This window comes from Callorhinus ursinus, unplaced genomic scaffold, assembly GCF_003265705.2.
Source record: "Callorhinus ursinus isolate GAN/ISIS: 27379988/994484 unplaced genomic scaffold, GSC_fseal_2.0 scaffold1, whole genome shotgun sequence".
In the NCBI taxonomy this organism is placed as follows: domain Eukaryota; kingdom Metazoa; phylum Chordata; class Mammalia; order Carnivora; family Otariidae; genus Callorhinus; species Callorhinus ursinus.
Window position 1 is genome coordinate 134,468,891 of NW_027397063.1, and position 18,783 is coordinate 134,487,673.

Sequence of the window (18,783 nt, forward strand, 5' to 3'; positions counted from 1 at the left end):
GTCAGCGGGAGAAGCAGACTCCCCGCCGAGCAGGGAGCCCGATGTGGGACTCGATCCCGGGACTCCAGGATCATGACCTGAGCCGAAGGCAGTCGCTTAACGGACTGAGCCACCCAGGCGCCCGAGAATCACTTTTAATAACCACAAGAAAAGGAGGACCCTTTTTATGGAAATACAGTAAATTAAACTTTCCCATTTTGTAGGATATTTAGTTGTTTCTAGTTTTGCTTTTGAATACTACTCTATCTGATGGTAGCAGGCCAACAGGACAGAAACGTTTCCTTTGTATTAATTTCTTTGTCCCACGCGTCCTAGTAGCTTCTGGTTTGCTCAAGTTTTGTTACTAGAACCTGGATCAGTATATTCTAATCTGTTTCTCTCTTGGTAAATCATGTTTATCGCTGGTGTTGTAAGTAAAGAAGTTATGATCAATGTATTTATCTTACACATACCTTTTTTTTTCTTTTTATTTCCGCCATAGCAGTTGATTTTAATGCCCATGTTTTTGGGTATTTTGGGCTGGCACACATTACGTTATTGGTGGTAGTCTGGCATCTTTTTGGAGCTTTGGCTCTGGAGTCACAGGCCTGGTTTGAATCTTAACTCTGGTAGCTGTGTGCTTGTAGATCAGTCCTTTGTCCACTCATAGTGTCCATTTTTTTCAACTGCAAAATAGTGATGACAATAATACCCACTGTGAAAGCTAACACAAGGCAGAGCGCTCAACACATAGGAACAGCTTAATAAAGTGTAGTCATCCTTAGCATTGTTACTGAAAGCTCATTATTCACACTGTTCTTTTGATATTAGTATAGATTTAGTTTTGTTTCGATTTTGCCAAACACTTGTTCTTCACTTCCAGTCAGTATTCTTTTCCTTAGCCATGCATTGTATGAAGCTTATGAGTTCATTTCTGTAATAATCCCATTCTCCCTTCTCCTTTGTTTTCTGCCCTCCTCCCCACCCTAAGTATTCCTCAAGTTTGAATTTTAAATTCCTGGCATTAAAATGAAAATTATGGCAAAGGGAGGGACGCCTGGCTGGCTCAGTCAGTGGAGCAAGTCAACTCTTGATCTCAGGGTTGTGAGTTTGAGCCCCATGTTCAGTGTAAAGATTACTTAAAAGTAAAATCATTAAAAAAAGAAAAGAAAAGAAAATTATGACAAGATCATGAGTTCCAGCTATTTGTATCTATATGGGTTGGTGTCTTTTATTTTTTTATTTTTTAAAGATTTTGTTTATTTATTTGACAGAGAGAGACACAGCGAGAGAGGGAACACAAGCAGGGGGAGTGGGAGAGGGAGAAGCAGGCTTCCCGCGGAGCAGGGAGCCCGATGCGGGGCTCAATCCGAGGACCCTGGGATCATGACCTGAGCGAAGGCAGACGCTTAACGACTGAGCCACCCAGGAGCCCCGTGGGTTGGTATCTTTTAAATTAGAACTACTGAACTGCTGATTTTTTAAAAAAGATTTATTTATTTATTTATTTGAGAGAGGGGGGAGGGGCAGGTGGAAGGAGGGGCGGAGAGAAACAGACTCCCTGCTGAGTGCAGAGCCTGAGGCGGGACTCAATCTCAGTTCCCTGAGATCACAACCTGAGCAGAAATCAAGAGTCGGATGCTCAACTGACTGAGCCACCCGGGTGCCCCTAAATTGCTGATTTTTTAAAATATCTTTTCATATTTCTGTAAAAGTTATCACCATTCTTGAGTGTATATGGTAATGAGGCCATTGACCCATTAAGAGTGCACAAAAATGTGAGGCTTGAACTCTTAACAATTCTTTCACTCACCTCATGAAAAATAACCTTGAGAATTGGCATTATAGCGCAGATTTCAGAATGAAGGAGGAGAGGTGAAAAATGATTTAGCTGAATGGTAAGTTGATAATAACCTGATTAGATCTCTTCATTATACCCTGTGGCTTTTCTGGATCCTTGATTTTGAAATTTGCCATAGGCCCTTTGTATTTTTCAGGGTATAAGATTCATAAAAATTATGAAGAACCACTCTTTTTGGAGGAACCCATAATCATTATCAGTTAGATACACTTGGGAAAAGAAAGCCACAGAGGGACAATCATAAACCACAGCTCTTAGGATATAATTTTGTATGCATTGGAATTGTTACCCTGTCTTTAGTACAGGGTTTAAAAGATCCCCTTTCCTGATGTTTTCAATTTTTCCCTTTTTTTAAAGTTTATGAAAATAACACCTGATGTAAAATAATAGTAATCGCGATAATACAGAAATGTCTGGAGTGAAAGCCTCTTGTAAATTCGCCCACAGAGACAAGCATCATCATTTTTCTATTTAAGTCTCCCATCTTTCCCCAAGCCCAGACATGCATTTGTCTATATACTTGTGTCTACACATATCTATGTTGTATGCACTTTATTTTTTAAAAGATTTTATTTATGTATTTGACAGAGAGAGACACAGCGAGAGAGGGAACACAAGCAGGGGAGTGGGAGAGGGAGAAGCAGGCTTCCTGCCAAGCAAGGAGCCCGATGTGGGGCTCGATCCCAGGACCCTGGGACCATGACCTGAGCCGAAGGCAGATGCTTAACAACTGAGCCACGCAGGTGCCCCTTGTATGCACTTTAAACATAGCATTCGTTTTCTTCCCCCCAGAGAGGGACAAGGATTTGAGTGAATTTAGTTTATTTGGGAAATGATCCAGGAAAATAGAAGTAAAGGAGTGGGGAAGATGAGATGGGGATGGGAGAAAAGTCCCAAAAGCATGTTCTAGTAAGCAGATTTTGGTGATCAGAGCTCATTTTTGCTGGGGAACCTCTGAGGAACCATGTAGAATGCCCATCAGGTGAGAGGGCTGGAGCATTTATTGTTCAATTTCCATACCCCACTGGTTGGAATTTGTCCCTGGGGTGTTGACAATCGTGTACCTGGGGCTGTGCCTGTGTGTTGAACGGCTTTCTGCAGCTTTGGAAAAGGCAGAGTGGAGAGACCCTCAGTACCTGCTTGGCATGGGTCTGGCAGTGGTGCCTGTGAATGTCCAGTTGGGTGTGTTGTAATCAGATGGACCAAGGAGATGTGCTGGGGAAAACTATGAGCATAGAGCATCGCTTATAATCCTGCCCTGCATACTGTTTCTTCAACTAGCTCTGTTAAGTAAAGGAAAAAGAAAAAAAAAAAAAAGAATCAGCAATGTACCTTGGATACATTCCCAAGGCAGTTCAGGTGCACATACTTTGTTGTTTTTAATGGTGGCCTTCCTCACTGAATATTAGAGTAAGCTAGATGATCATTTGAGTAAGAACAATGTCAATGTTTCTCCTCATTTTACTATGTGAATCTAGAGGTTTGCTAAATAATCCTCCCTAAATCCAAGAGTGATTTAGCTTCTAAAACAGTGCTTCTCAAACTCTTCTGTACACATGAATCACCTGCAGATCTTGTTAAAATGCAGATCTGATTTAACAGATCTGGGGTAGCACCTCAGAGTCCCTATTTCTAACTGCCAAGTGTTGCTGATCCACAAGCCATAATTTGACTGCAAAGTTCTACAGCCAAATAACCTGAAGGGAACCTGTGCATTGTGAAAGTATTCCTTATAAGAGCCTAGAAAATTTTCATAAAGACAGACATATTGAATTAACAGCTGGGAGAATCTAATTTCCAGCTACAAACTTGATTTGGGACCTTGGGCAAATCTTCTCTGTCCTCTGAGAAAATCTTGGGCATAGTTATCATTCAGATGCCTTGGATTCTAAAGTAGTATTTTATGATCCAATGTGTGCATTCCTTTGCTTGCAAAGAAAATATGTTTCCTGTCTTCTTAGTTCTATAAATGTCTTTGGCCATACTAGTTTATATAACTGAATTTAGGATATTCCACGTTTTCTGAGTGTTTATATTTATACGTCATCACCACTCTTGAAACTAAGTGGATATATCAAACTTAAGTTATCCAAGAGACAGTTCTAGATTTCTCTCTTCAAATTTGGTTCTCCGTGTCTTCCAGCACAATAAATAGTACTCATGCAGGTGAAGATGCAAATGTCGAAACTCTGAGATAATCCTTGAATCTTCCTTTCTCAAATTCCTCACATCCCAGCCATCCAAAATATGTAGACTCGACCTGAAAAACAGATTTTTTGAAACCACTTTTCTCTACTGTTATCTCCACTGCTGTACCCATAATCACTCTCGTGACCTACTGGGACAGCTTCCCAGCTAATGGGAACCATACCTCATTTCTTAGCCCTCCATTCCCTTCCAGGTTTATTTTTTTCAACAAATCAGATCATGTTTTTCCCCACTTCACTTCTTCGGTGCTTTCCCACTACACGGAAGAATATCATCCCAGTTCCCGGCCCCTGTATACCTTTCCAAAGTCATTTCATGCCACAACCTCCTCACTGTGTCCCACCCATACCGGCTCGTTTTCTTTACCTTGTACAGAGAAAGCTCTTTCCTGCCTGAGGAACTCAGCCTTTCCACCTGCCTGGAAAATGTTTTGAAGTTTATGAATTTTGTATTGTTTTTTATTTCAGTTAATTTTTCATCAACCCTTTCTCTGTGTACATTTTACCACGTTTAACCGTGGCAAGTCTTAATCCAGCACTTTTTTAAAAAGTTCACAAGAAAACAGAAATGGAGAAAAACGTAAAAAGAAGCCGTGATTTCTTTCTACCTGTCTTCTTTGATTTCTGACTTGCTCTATGCTAAATAAGGTAGTTGTCACAGAATAGCTAATAAATACCCTTATCTATAAATAGATATATTTTGATTTAATGCTTCCCTTAACATAAGCCTCTCAAATTGATGCAGTTAACGTGTCCGCTCAAGTGCTTGATTTTATTTTGTTTCTCATTTGCTTGAGAAGAAAATGTAGCCAGGCACCCAGTGAATGTGTACAGCAGCTTCAGCGGAGGAGTAGATACAGATGTTAACACCTATAATACTAACATCTATAGGGGTGCCCAGATGGCTCAGTGGGTTAAGAGTCTGGCTTCAGCTCAGGACATGATCCTGGGGTCCTGGGATCGAGCCCCACATCAGGCTCTCTGCTCAGTAGGGAGTCTGCTTCTCCCCTTTGCTCCTGCTCTCTCTCTCTCTCTCAAATAAATAAATAAAATCTTTTAAAAAGATACTAACATCTGTAAAGTGTCCATGTAATCCTCACCGTCACTCTGTGGTCGTAGTGTCCTTCTTTGAGATGATGAGGAGGCAAAGTCTTAAGGAAGTGAACTCACTGGTCCAGAACTACAGTGTGTGTGTGTAAATGTCTCTATATGCTTCTCTGTAGCTAATATGCAAGTAATGACTTCTGGATCTGAAACCAGATCAGCCGCAGAAATCCCTGGTGGTTTTTCATTTTATTGGCGTCTTTCTCACCAGAGTCTGTGGAAGTGATTCTTAAGGAGTCATGAGTTCCCTATGAGGATTTGCAAATTTGGGGATTTCCATTCTATGACTAAGTTTAAAAGGTTATGAAAGCATATTGGAGATCATCTGGCTGACCAGCTGATGTCATTGCCTGTGTCTGTATTTATGTCTATAATCACATAGTGCCAAGGAGGCCCGCTGTCATTGTCTGGGGTTAATGAGGAAGGAACCAGGCAGACGTAATCGGTAAATGATGCTTTCAAGCCATATGAAGGCAGTTAGCCTGGCAAGCTAAGCCCAGGTGAAGGTTTTATAATAATTCAAATACAGAAAAGTGGTGGCAGAATCAGAATGTCACAGGGCAAAAAGAATATAGCCCATGAATTTCAAAAATATTTGATGCTGCAGCAGTCAATAGCATATTCACATTGCAAGCCAGAGTTTAGATTTGCCAAAACGACATCATCCATGATATTAAATTAATGTTTTAATTAAATTGTATCGGTTATGCAACTTTGCTTTTATGCAATTTTAAAGTGTATTTGGTTTAGTAGTTGCATATGACCTATAAACAGAGGCATTATACCTCATTAATTAAGCATTTGCATATATTTGAGTTCTCTTTAATAAAAATAACCAAGCCAACAGTGGAAGTCTATTATGTGTATTTATATAAAACATATAATATATAACAACATATTATAGAGTGATTAATATGTAATAGCTGTGTGTGTGTGTGTGTGTGTGTGTGTGTTTATTTTACTTTTTTTGTTTAAAGGACTTAATAGCAGGGGTCTCAGCCTTGGTCTGACAGATACTTTCTTTCACAGATACTTCTTTCTTGTAGGGGGCTTTTCTGTACATTGTGAGATAGTAAGAGCAGCCCCCTCACCACAGTTGTGACAAATAAAAATGTTTCCAGTTTTTGCCAAGTGTCCCCTGGGAGCAAAATTTCTCATTTAAGCCTCACTAATCTGTGCATTATTCAAAATATTGACCATATTGTGTACGAAGTTACAAGTTACTCTCAAAAGCATTGGCTGTGTGTATATGAAGGAGGAAATGATTCCAATAGTACATATCTAGGCTACATAATGAGGAGAAAATCTGTCGGGGTCATGGTAGTGTTGGAAAAGAATTATGTCTACATTTAGAGTGAATTTATCTCACTCTCCTTTTATGTACTATTGTTTCTAGATTCCTGGGATCCAGTTTGAATCTCCACCTTTATTCTCTCTGTCCAAACACCTGAGCAGAAATATCACTAAAACTCTTAGCAGAGACCATGAGCTAAGAATATACAAATGAGCCAAACAAATGGGCAGTGTCCAAGGTGGTGTTGAGTTTGGGAATCAGATTGTATTAAGAGACACAGATGCTGAATTCCATGGTTTTTGGTCTTTCTTTCTTGAGGGAGGAAAGTTTGAGCAAGACAAAGAATGTACGCTGCCTTATGTTTCTTTAATAAAGTGAAGTACTTAAGGTAATATTTATTTGGGGGGCAATTTTAGCCATTGAGGGTAATAGCTTGTTTATTTTATTTTTGCATTTGTTTTAACTTCTATGTGCAAGTAATTTCAAGCTTACAAAAAGTTGCAGAAATAGTATAATGCCTCTCATTACAATTTTTCCACATATTAAACATCTCTCACATTTACTTTATCATTTTCTCTATAAGTATGTACATAGTATTCTTATTATTCAAAAATATTTGAAAGTTAAGACGCGACCCCATCATCCATAAATACTTTGTTGTATTTCCTAATAACAAGGACATTCATACACAGTAAAATGATCAAAATCGGGAAGTTAACATTGATACACTAGAAATGTCTCATCAACAGACCTTAGTCAATTCTCACTAATGTCCTTTATAATAAACAGGCATTTTACAGGGGTGGGATTGAGGATCCATTGTTACATTTACTTGTCCTGCCTGTTTAGTGTCTTTAATGTACAGTAGTTCCTCAGTCTTTCTTCATCTTCATCATTGAAGATTACAGGCCATTTATTGTATAGAATGTCCCTCAACTTGGGTCTGTCTGATGTTTTCCAATGGGTAGATTCAGGGTATGCCTTGTTGGAAGGAATGCCACAGTGCTATGGTGTCCTTCTGGTGCATCAGATGGGGAGTCCCATGGTGTTCACTTGTCCCATGCTGATGATGCTACTTTGATCATTTAGGCTACTAGGTATCTCCGTGGAAAAGTTACTGTTTCCCTCCTGATTAATAGATATTTGATAGATATTAATAGATATTTGTGGGAGCTGGGGAAGTCTTTGAGGTTAGGGGGAAACTCTTTGAGATTATGTACATTTCTTATTTCTCTTTTTTTTTCATTTCTTATTTCTCATCAAACTTTCACTCACATTGTTTGACTGTCATTGGTCAATACACTGGTCATTCTTACATAAATCAATTATCATTACTATGGCTGCTAAGAGGTGATTTTGCAATTCCAACATTCCTTCCACGTTTATCTGTTTCCATTCTACTTAAAGGGGCCCTCATTTATTTAGTCATTCACTTATAAAGGCGTTGATTCTTATTATATTTTATGAGTTAAATCATTATGAACATTTTGTATATTTATGCTCAAATGTTTTGAATAGAGTTCTAACAAGGTAAAGATAAATGACGGATATAAGCTAGCCACCCTTTTCTCTCCTCTTAATGTAGCATGTTAGCTAATTTTGCAGTCCTATTCGGGTATTAGGGTAATCCAGTAGAAGCTGCTGTTGTCTCAAAGGTTGGGCACCAGTTCTGCCTCAGTGATTCATTGAAGTGGGGCTGACGGAGCGCAAGCCACTCTTTTCTTGGAAGCTGGGAGCGTTTTATTGTTCTTAACTGTGCTGAGAAAGCCAATGGCTCTAAAGCTGGGGGAAAAAAGACTCTTAATGAGTTTCAGTATTTTAATGTACTGCAGGTTCCCAATTGTATGAATTTAAGAAGCTTAGCAATTTGGTATCTTCTGAATAATAGCATTTATTTTATACTCTAAATACTCCCAGGAAAGTCTGAATAACATTGCAGCTTCTTTGGTGTAATAGCTTTGGTGGGCTAATTGACTTGAACAGTGGAATTGCTCCTTCAGAAAAAAAAAGAAAAAAAGCTGTATGGTTTTGATTAATGAACCCGGTAATAAATCATTAATCTTTTTAGCTCATAAATGATAGGAACATTGTTCTGTTCCCCCTCCCCTCACCATGATATATTTCTAGATTCTCTTGCTGATATAGTAGTCACATTTTAAGGATCTAATCATCGGTTGAATATGCCCACCTCCACATAATTTAATGTAGTGTCTAGTAAATTTGCACCTGTGAGGAATGCAGAGGGACAGATTCTAAATAGCAATAATTGTTCTTTTGTAAACATGATTTACATTTAGTTAGTAACTGTCCTCCTGCAATGTCCTAAATTTCTTTATTTTTTAATTTAATAATAATTATAGAAAGAATAATGAGTTACTGAGTTTCCCCTATGTACCTGGCACTGTAGTAAATTTTTAGTGGAATGTGTCATTAAATTATCACAAGAACCCTCTGGGGTCATTCATATTATTATTTTCATTGTACAATTCAGGAAATTGGCTGAGAAATGTCAATTACTAGTTACTGTCATAGAAGTAGTTAATGTCAGTGCCACTATGTCACTCTCTGCCCACAGATTATTTTTACCCAGTTTTCTGGAGGTTTATGGCTAAGGTTATTTTTTTTTAAAGATTTTATTTATTTGACAGAGAGAGATACAGCAAGAGAGGGAACACAAGCAGGGGGAGAGAGAGAGGGAGAAGCAGTTTCCCTGGGAGCAGGGAGCCCGATGTGGGGCTCGATCCCAGGACCCGGGAACCATGATCCGAGCCGAAGACAGACACTTAATGACTGGGCCACCCAGGCGCCCTGACTAAAGTTATTTTTGTTGAGATGGATGTATGTGTATGTGAATGTGTGTGTATAGTTCTTATATTTCAAGAATTTTCATGTTTATCATGTAGGTGAGACACAATTTAGAAATCATTTAGATTGTCTGATACCATTTGGAGCAAAATAGAATTTCAAATTATAAGCTATAAGAGTATAGAGGGCAGGTGTTTACATTCTTGGCTGGACTAATGTGTTAGTTAATGAGTAGTAACTTTTTATTATTGAAATTTAGTTGTAAGCTATTCACAGGGCTGCACTCTCTAGGGCAGGCAAGGATCACGTCCTCTCATGTCTGTGTCCTCAGGATTTAGCTCAGCCACTGGCATATACTAGAAGATTAAATGTTTAATGAGTGAGTGAGTGAATGGTCAGTAGCAGTGATGTCAAAAATAAGTGGATAATCCATTTAATAAAGTTCCTGGAGCCAGGATAAGTGAGTCAACAAAGTGATGTTGAGTCAAGTGGGTATCGTGACCCTCAGTCCCTCCAGTTCTTCAGGTGGGCTGGTCAACTGGGCAATAGAGCAGAAAACTGAGATCTATTCATTCGCTTTCCATTGATCTTCTAAGCAGTCTTGGTGAAATTGCTTATTTAATTCATTGTTGAGTCACATTAAGACTACACTTACTCTTTCTCCCTGATGAGTTTTAAGAGCATTCTGCTTAACAGATGGGCCAAAGAAGTGCTGGCAATGATGATAGAAGTGACTCTTTTCGAATGCAAGTGGTTAATCTCATTTGGACTCCTTCAACCCACTGTTGCACCTCTTCTTTGCTACCGAGGTCACAATGTTAACATAGGGAATGGAAGCAAGACAGCAGCAACTCCTCCCCACCTTACCCCTCTTTATCCTCCCCCATTTCTGCATTGATAAATTAGTTTTTTATTGTGAAATACAGGCATACACACCTTTTCTCCCAGTTGATGATGTTAAGGATCATAGGCCACCAAATGTTCAGGCTTTTTGGAAAAGACTATGATTAAATAAGCCTAGGATATGGCATCCTTCACTTAGACGGACAAGATTTAAATGTACAGCTGAATTTCCTTAGGAAAAAAAAAAAAAGGACCCATGTAGAGCTGACAGCTTCCTCTTCCTCTATAACATGTGAATTGTGCATGGTTTTACAAAGCCAGTTTTCTGCAAAACTGACATTGGACAATTTAAAAATAAAAGTAGATTCCAGCAAAACAACAACACAACAGCAACATTTTGTATACAAAGATGCAGTTTTTCACTTTCTGTATATTAAACATACATTTTTAAAAATTTATCCTTGTGTAATAGAAGAAGGAAACTAGCCAGTTAATTAGTTTTTCTTAGTAACTTGCCAGCAAGACTTAACTTTGGGTCTTCTCTTGCTTACTCATTTCCTCAGTATGACTAAGTGATTTCCATTCTTAGAAAATAAATTGAGCTGCTAAATAGGTTTACACAGTGAACACCTGTAGGAATCCATCCAAAGTGGCTCCTTTGCCTTGATCTCTCAGAGAAAGGTGAGTCAGCCATTAATACACTGCTTTTAAGTTGAAATCTCATGCTTCTGATTCAAATAGACTGGGATTTGATTTCTAGTTGGTTTTTCTAATAGCTCTGTGATCTTGGACAATTGCATAGCTTCTTATAACCTCAGCTTTCTCACATGTAAAGTGAGGACATGAGCCATATCTACGCCAAGGGATGCTTCAAAGAATAAAACCATAATGAATTGAAAGCACAGTCCTTGGCACATAGTAAGCTTAAAATAAATATTAGTTAATATCATACCTTAAAATAGTAAGAATATGAATCCTATCTGACAGCGAATAAATTATATGATAGTGATGCTAATCCCTTGTAGCAATGGATATTTTAGTATAAGTATGGCCCATGCAGTATATGGGAATACTTATACTAAAATATTATTTGTTGTTTATCAGAAATTCATATTTAACAGGGTGTCCTTATTTTGTCAGGCTTCCCTAATTTTGTAAGACACAGTGTTAGGCACATGAGCTCTGTGGCACAATCCAAGAGGTACCACTTGTGTTCCGCTCTGGGGGTGTCCTCTACATGGAATACAATGAGAATGGTTGCCCTCGAGTCGAACTCTACATCCCTAGCATCTTTACATCTCTGAGCTACATTTGTGCGTATACCACATATGCGTGTGAGCCTCCACAAATTTCTAAGCTGACATATCCTAGGCAGAAGATACAAAATGCTTTGTGCTGCTCTCTATTTATATGTTTTGTGGTGGATATTCTAGAATAAATTAATAGGGTAACATAGTAAACTTATGGTGATATTCATGCCATTTCCATACTTCCAGTTGTTTGAAAGAGTATCATAGTCATTATCAACAAATCAGGCAACAACTTTCTACCCCAGAGTTCACAACAGGCCGATAAAATAGACATCCCTGGAGAGCCCCTTCTGAGAGGCGGATTAGACTCTGAGAAATTGTGGAGTCATTTATTTACAATATTGAGTAGTTCTCTATAGTTTGGTTTCCTGTTCTCATTTTTGATTGTCAGGACCCAGAGTACTAAAACCATACATATTTGTATATAGTAACATATTACAATAAAACTATAGAGAGATCTCAATATTGTAAAATGTTAATTTAGCATTTTCTCACAGGAGAAACCATCACGTCAGGGCTGATAATGGGCGATACTGAGGTCGAGTTCATGAGGTGCATGTGGAGGGAGAAGTCAAGGAAAGCCAGGAATCCAATCTGGCCACCTGTCCCAGGAACACAGGTAATTCAAATTCAGTCATAAAGCCTTGAGAGGCTCATTGAATCATTCACTGCTCACCTCAACTCCGAGGCTGCTCGATTGACCTAGAAATAAAACCCTTAAAGAATCGCTCAAATGACCAGTGGTGCAGGTTGTCCTGAGCACTGGGCAGAGTCTCACATTCAGGCCTCTGCCAAGTTTGTTATCTGGAATTAAGCCCTCTAATTGAACTTGAGGATGTGAACTCCCATTGCCAGCGCTTTGCTTGCATTAAATGTGAAATAATTAAATGCTTCCACATAATTAAATGTGTTCCTTATAGAAATTGTTCTTATTGGTGCCTTGGGAGGAAAAACTGATACGTATCACCCTTCTCTCACTTGATCACCATGTGAAACTAGGGGAAGAGAAATCACCCTTTTTCTCGTAGGGGAGGGAGAAGACGATTAAAAACATAGGGCAGTCCCCTTCAGTCCTTATCGAACAGGACAGAGGACATATTTCTTAGGCATCACGTGGAGGTGAAAGCCTCCTTCTTGGCAGTCCTTCTATACTTTTCCCTTTGCTCTATAATTGCTACCTCGGATGTATGATTCTAGAGCATGTATCTTTGGGAAAGGCAGTGCCTCTCTCTTTCCCTAGTCAAAGGCCATGGCTCTGTGCCTAAGGAATGCGGATATCCAGGTATGAAGATCGGAGCTGATCATGGGTCCTGAGTTTTTCATAGCAATACCGATTTGGCAAAATTAACACATTGTATGAATTAGAGTTCCCCAAAATAATAGAACCAATAGGAGATATTTATTTATTTATTTTAATTTTATTATGTTATGTTAATCACTATACATTACATCATTAGTTTTGATATAGTGTTCCCTGATTCATTGTTTGCGTATAACACCCAGTGCTCCATTCAGTTAGTGCCCTCTTTAATACCCATCACCAGGCTAACCCATCTCCCCACCCCCCTCCCCTCTAGAACCCTCAGTTTGTTTCTCAGAGTCCATAGTCTCTCATGGTTCGTCTCTCCCTCCAATCTCCCCCACCTTCATTTTTCCCTTCCTGCTATCTTCTTTTCTTTTTTTTAACATATAATGTATTATTTGTTTCAGAGGTACAGGTCTGTGAGTCAACAGTCTTACACAATTCACAGCATTCACCATAGCCCATACCCTCCCCAATGTCTATCACCCAGCCACCCCATCCCTCCCGCCCCCCACCAATCCAGCAACCCTCAGTTTGTTTCCTGAGATTAAGAATTCCTCGTATCAGTGAGGTCATATGATACATGTCTTTCTCTGATTGACTTACTTCGCTCAGCATAATACCCTCCAGTTCCAACCACATCGTTGCAAATGGCAAGATCTCATTCCTTTTGATGGCTGCATAATATTCCATTGTGTATATATACCACATCTTCTTTATCCATTCATCTGTTGATGGACATCTTGGCTCTTTCCATAGTTTGGCTATTGTGGACATTGCTGCTATAAACATCAGGGTGCACGTACCCCTTTGGATCACTACATTTGTATCTTTGGGGTAAATACCCACTAGTGCAAATGCTGGGTCATAGGGTAACTCTATTTTCAACTTTTTGAGGAACCTCCATACTGTTTTCCAGAGTAGCAGTACCAGCTTGCATTCCCACCAACAGTGTAGGGGGGTTCCCCTTCTTCACATCCCCACCAACATCTGTCATTTCCTGACTTATTAATTTTAGCCATATGAGGTGGTAACTCATTGAGGTTTTGATTTGGATTTCCCTGATGCCAAGCGATGTTGAGCACTTTTTCATGAGTCTGTTGGCCATTTGGATGTCTTCCTTGGAAAAATGTCTGCTCATGTCTTCTGCCCATTTCTTGATTGGATTATTTGTTCTTTCGGTGTTGAGTTTGTTAAGTTCTTTATAGACTTTGGATACTAGCCCTTTATCTGATATGTCATTTGCAAATATCTTCTCCCATTCTGTCAGTTGTCTTTTGGTTTTGTTGACTGTTTCTTTTGCTGTGCAAAAGCTTTTAATCTTGATGAAGTCCCAGTAGTTCATTTTTGCCCTTGCTTCCCTTGCCTTTGGCGAAGTTTCCTGGAAGAAATTGCTGCGGCTGAGGTCGAACAGGTTGCTGCCTATGTTCTCCTTTAGGATTTTGATGGACTCCTTTTTTTTTTAAAGATATTATTTATTTATTTGAGAGAGAATGAGAGATAGAGAGCACGAGAGGGAAGAGGGTCAGAGGGAGAAGCAGACTCCCTGCTGAGCAGGGAGCCCGATGTGGGACTCGATCCTGGGACTCCAGGATCATGACCTGAGCTGAAGGCAGTCGCTTAACCAACTGAGCCACCCAGGCGCCCTTGATGGACTCCTATCTCACAGTTAGGTCTTTCAACCATTTGGAGTCTATTTTTGTGTGTGGTGTAAGGAAATGGTCCCGTTTCATTCTTCTGCATGTGGCTGTCCAATTTTCCCAACACTATTTGTTGAAGAGACTGTCTTTTTTCCATTGGACATTTTTTCCTGCTTTGTTGAAGATTAGTTTACCATAGAGTTGAGGGTCCATTTCTGGGCTCTCTATTCTGTTCCATTGATCTATGTGTCTGTTTTCGTGCCGGTACCATACTGTCTTGATGATGACACCTTTGTAACAGAGCTTGAAGTCCGGAATTGTGATGCCGCCAGCTTTGCTTTTCTTTTCAACATTCCTCTGGCTATTCGGGGTCTTTTCTGGTTCCATACAAATTTTAGGGTTATTCCATTTCTTTGAAAAAAGTGGATGGTATTTTGATAGGGATTGCATTGAATGTGTAGATTGCTCTAGGTAGCATTGATATCTTCACAATATTTGTTCTTCCAATCCATGAGCATGGAACGCTTTTCCATTTCTTTGTATCTTCCTCAATTTCTTTCATGAGTATTTTATACTTTTCTGTGTACAGATTCTTTGCCTCTTTGGTTAGATTTATTCCCAGGTATCTTATGGTTTTGGGTGCAATTGTAAATGGGATGACTCCTTAATTTCTCTTTCTTCTGTTTTATTGTTGGTGTATAGGAATGCCACTGATTTCTGTGCATTGATTTTATATCCTGCCACTTTACTGAATACTGTATGAGTTCTACCAGTTTTGGAGTGGAGTCTTTTGGGTTTTCCACATAAAGCATCATATCATCTGCAAAGAGTGAGAGTTTGACTTCTTTGCCAATTCAGATGCCTTTTATTTCTTTTTGTTGTCTAATTGCTGTGGCTAGGACTTCTAATACTATGTTGAATAGCAGTGGTGATAGTGGACATCCCTGCCGAGTTCCTGACCTTAGGGGAAAAGCTCTCAGCTTCTCCCCATTGAGAATGATATTTGCTATGGTTTTTCGTAGATGGCTTTTATGATATTGAGGTATGTACCCTCTGTCCCTATACTCTGAAGAGTTTTGATCAAGAAAGGATGCTGTATTTGTCAAATGCTTTTTCTGCATCTATTGAGAGGATCATATGGTTCTTGTTCTTTCATTTATTAATGTATTATATCACATTCATTGATTTGTGGATGTTGAACCAAACTTGCAGCCCAGGAATATATCCCACTTGGTCATGGTGAATAATCCTTTTAATGCACTGTTGGCTCGTATTGGCTAGTATTTTGGTGAGAACTTTTACATCCGTGTTCATCAGGGATATTGGTCTGTAATTTTCCTTTTGATGGGGTCTTTGTCTGGTTTTGGAATCAAGGTAATGGTGGCCTCATAAAATGAGTTTGGAAGTTTTCCTTCCATTTCTATTTTGTGAATAGTTCCAGAAGAATAGGTGTTAATTCTTTTTTAAATGTTTGGTAGAATTCCCCTGGGAAGACATCTGGCCCTGTGCTCTTGTCTGTTGGGAGATTTTTGGTGACTGCTTCAATTTCCTTAGTGCTTATAGGTATGTTCAGGTTTTCTATTTCTTCCTGTTGCAGTTGTGGTAGTTGATACATCTCTAGGAATGCATCCATTTCTTCCAGATTATCTAATTTGCTGGCATAGAGTTGCTCATAATATGTTCCTATAATTGTTTGTATTTTCTTGGTGTTGGTTGTGATCTCTCCTCTTTCATTCATGATTTTGTTGATTTGGGTCCTTTCTCTTTTATTTTTGATAAGTCCGGCTAGGGATTTATCAATCTTCTTAATTCTTTCAAAGAACCAGCTCCTAGTTTCACTGATCTGTTTTACTGTTCTTTTGGTTTCTATTTCATTGATTTCTGTTCTGATCTTTATTATTTCTCTTCTCCTGCTGGGTTTAGGCTTTTTTGCTGTTCTCTCTCCAGCTTCTTTAGGTGTAGGGTTAGGCTGTGTATTTGAGACCTTTCTTGTTTCTTGAGAAAAGCTCGTATTGCTATATACTTTCCTCTCAGGACTGCCTTTGCTGCATCCCAAAGATTTGAACAGTTGTGTTTTCATTTTCATTGGTTTCCATGAATTTTTTTAATTCTTCTTTAATTTCCTGGTTGACCCATTCATTCTTTAGTAGGATGCTCTTTAGCCTCCATGTATTTGAGTTCTTTCCGACTTTCCTCTTGTGACTGAGTTCTAGTTTCAAAGCATTGTGGTCTGAAAGTATGCTGGGAATGATCCCAATCTTTGATAGCGGTTGAGTCCTGATTTGTGACCTAGAATGTGATCTATTCTGGAGAATGTTCCATGGGCACTAGAGAAGAATGTGTATTCCATTGCTTTGGGATGGAATATTCTGAATATGTCTGTGAAGTCCTTTTGGTCCAGTGTGTCATTTAAAGTCTTTATTTCCTTGTTGATCTTTTTTTTAGATGATCTGTCCATTTCAGTGAGGGGGGTGTTAAAGTCCCCTACTATTATTGTATTGTTGTCAATGTGTTTCTTTGCTTTTGTTATTAATTGGCTTATATAATTGGCTGCTCCCATGTTAGGGGCATAGATATTTACAATTGCTGGATCTTCTTGTTGGATAGACCCTTTACTTAGGATATAGTGTCCTTCCTCATGTCTTATTGTAGTCTTTGGTTTAAAATCTAATTTGTCTGATATAAGGATTGCCACCCCAGCTTTCTTTTGGTGTCCATTTGCATGGTAAATGGTTTTCCACCCCCTCACTTTCTAATCTGGAGTTGTCTTTGGGTCTAAAATGAGTTTTTTGTGGACAGCATATCGATGGGTCTTGTTTTTTTTATCCATTCTCATAGCCTGTGTCTTTTGATTGGGGCATTTAGCCCATTTACATTCAGGGTAACTATTGAAAGATATGAATTTAGTGCCATTGTTTTGCCTTTAAGGTACTTTTACATTATACTGTCTGTGTTCCTTTCTGTTCTATGTTACTTTTAGGCTCTCTCTTTGCATATAGGACCCCTTTCAATATTTCTTATAGGGCTGGTTTTGTGTTTGCAAATTCCTTAATTTTTGTTTGTCCTGGAAGCTTTTTATCTCTCCTTCTATTTTCAATGACTGCCTAGCTGGATATAGTATTCTTGGCTGCATATTTTTCTCATTTAGTGCTCTGAGTATATCATGCCAATCCTTTCTGGCATGGCAGGTCTCTGCGGATAGGTCTGTTGCCAATCTAATGTTTCAACCATGGTAGGTTACAGATCTCTTGTCCCGAGCTGCTTTCAGGATTTTCTCTTTGTCTCCAAGACTCATATTTTTTACTATTAGATATCGGGGTGTTGACCTACTTTTATTGATTTTGAGGGCGGTTCTCTGTGCCTCCTGGATTTTGATGCCTGTTTCCTTCCCCACATTAGGGAAGTCCTCTGCTATAATTTGCTCCAATATACCTTCTACGCCTCTCTCTCTTTCTCCTTCTTCTGGGATTCCAATTATAATATTGTTTTGTCTTATGGTATCACTTATCTCTTGAATTTTGCCCTCATGATCCAGTAGTTGTTTATGTCTCTTTTTCTCAGCTTCTTTATTTTCCATCATTTGGTCTTCTATATCACTAATTCTGTCTTCTGTCTCATTTATCCTAGCAGTTAGAGCCTCCATATTTGATTGCACCTCATTAGTAGCCTTTTTGATATCGACTTGGTTAGATTTTAGTTCTTTTATTTCTCAAAAAGGTTTTCTCTAATATCTTCCTTGCTTTTTTCAAGCCCAGCTAGTATTTTTAAAATCATGATTCTGAACTCTAGTTCTGACATCTTACTAATGTCCATATTGATTAGGTCCCTGGCAGTCGGTACTGCCTCTTTTTCTTTTTTTGAGGTGATTTTTTTCTGTCTTGTCATTTTGTCCAGAGGAAAATAGATGAATGAGAGAACTAAATGCTTACAGGGTAACAACGACCCCAGAAAAATATACACTAAAAAATCAGAAGAGACCTGAAATCGGTGGAAAAGAAAGGGAAAGAAAGAAAAAAAAGAAAAAAAATTGAAATTGATAAAAAAAAAGAATATGATCAAATATGATCAGGCTGGTGAATAGATCAGTGCCACACACTAGATTTTGGGTGTATTTTGGTGTGTTAGAACAAACAGCCTCCCAAAATTTTAAAGAAAGAAAAGCTTATATATGTATAAAAATAAGGGTAAATACGATGAAGGGATGGAATATGACTGTAAAGATGAAAATTATAAGAGATTTTATAAAAGGAATTGATACGGTAAGAAGTTGGTTCAAAAAAGAAAGAACAGGAATTAAAAAAAGGGGGGGAGAGAATGTGATCTGCAGGAGAGTAGAACAAAGAGATTTAGGGTATATTTTGGTCTGTCCGAAGAAACTGGATCCCAAAATTTTAAAGAGAGAACAACACATATATATATATACATATATATATATAC

At 38.7% G+C, this 18,783-nt stretch overlaps 1 protein-coding gene across 9 annotated transcripts in view; it reads left to right on the top strand.

The window, feature by feature from the left end:
* Nucleotides 1–18,783, top strand: part of RBMS3 (RNA binding motif single stranded interacting protein 3) — a 1,359,336-nt gene that overhangs the window by 1,050,217 nt on the left and 290,336 nt on the right. The window lies entirely within an intron of this gene.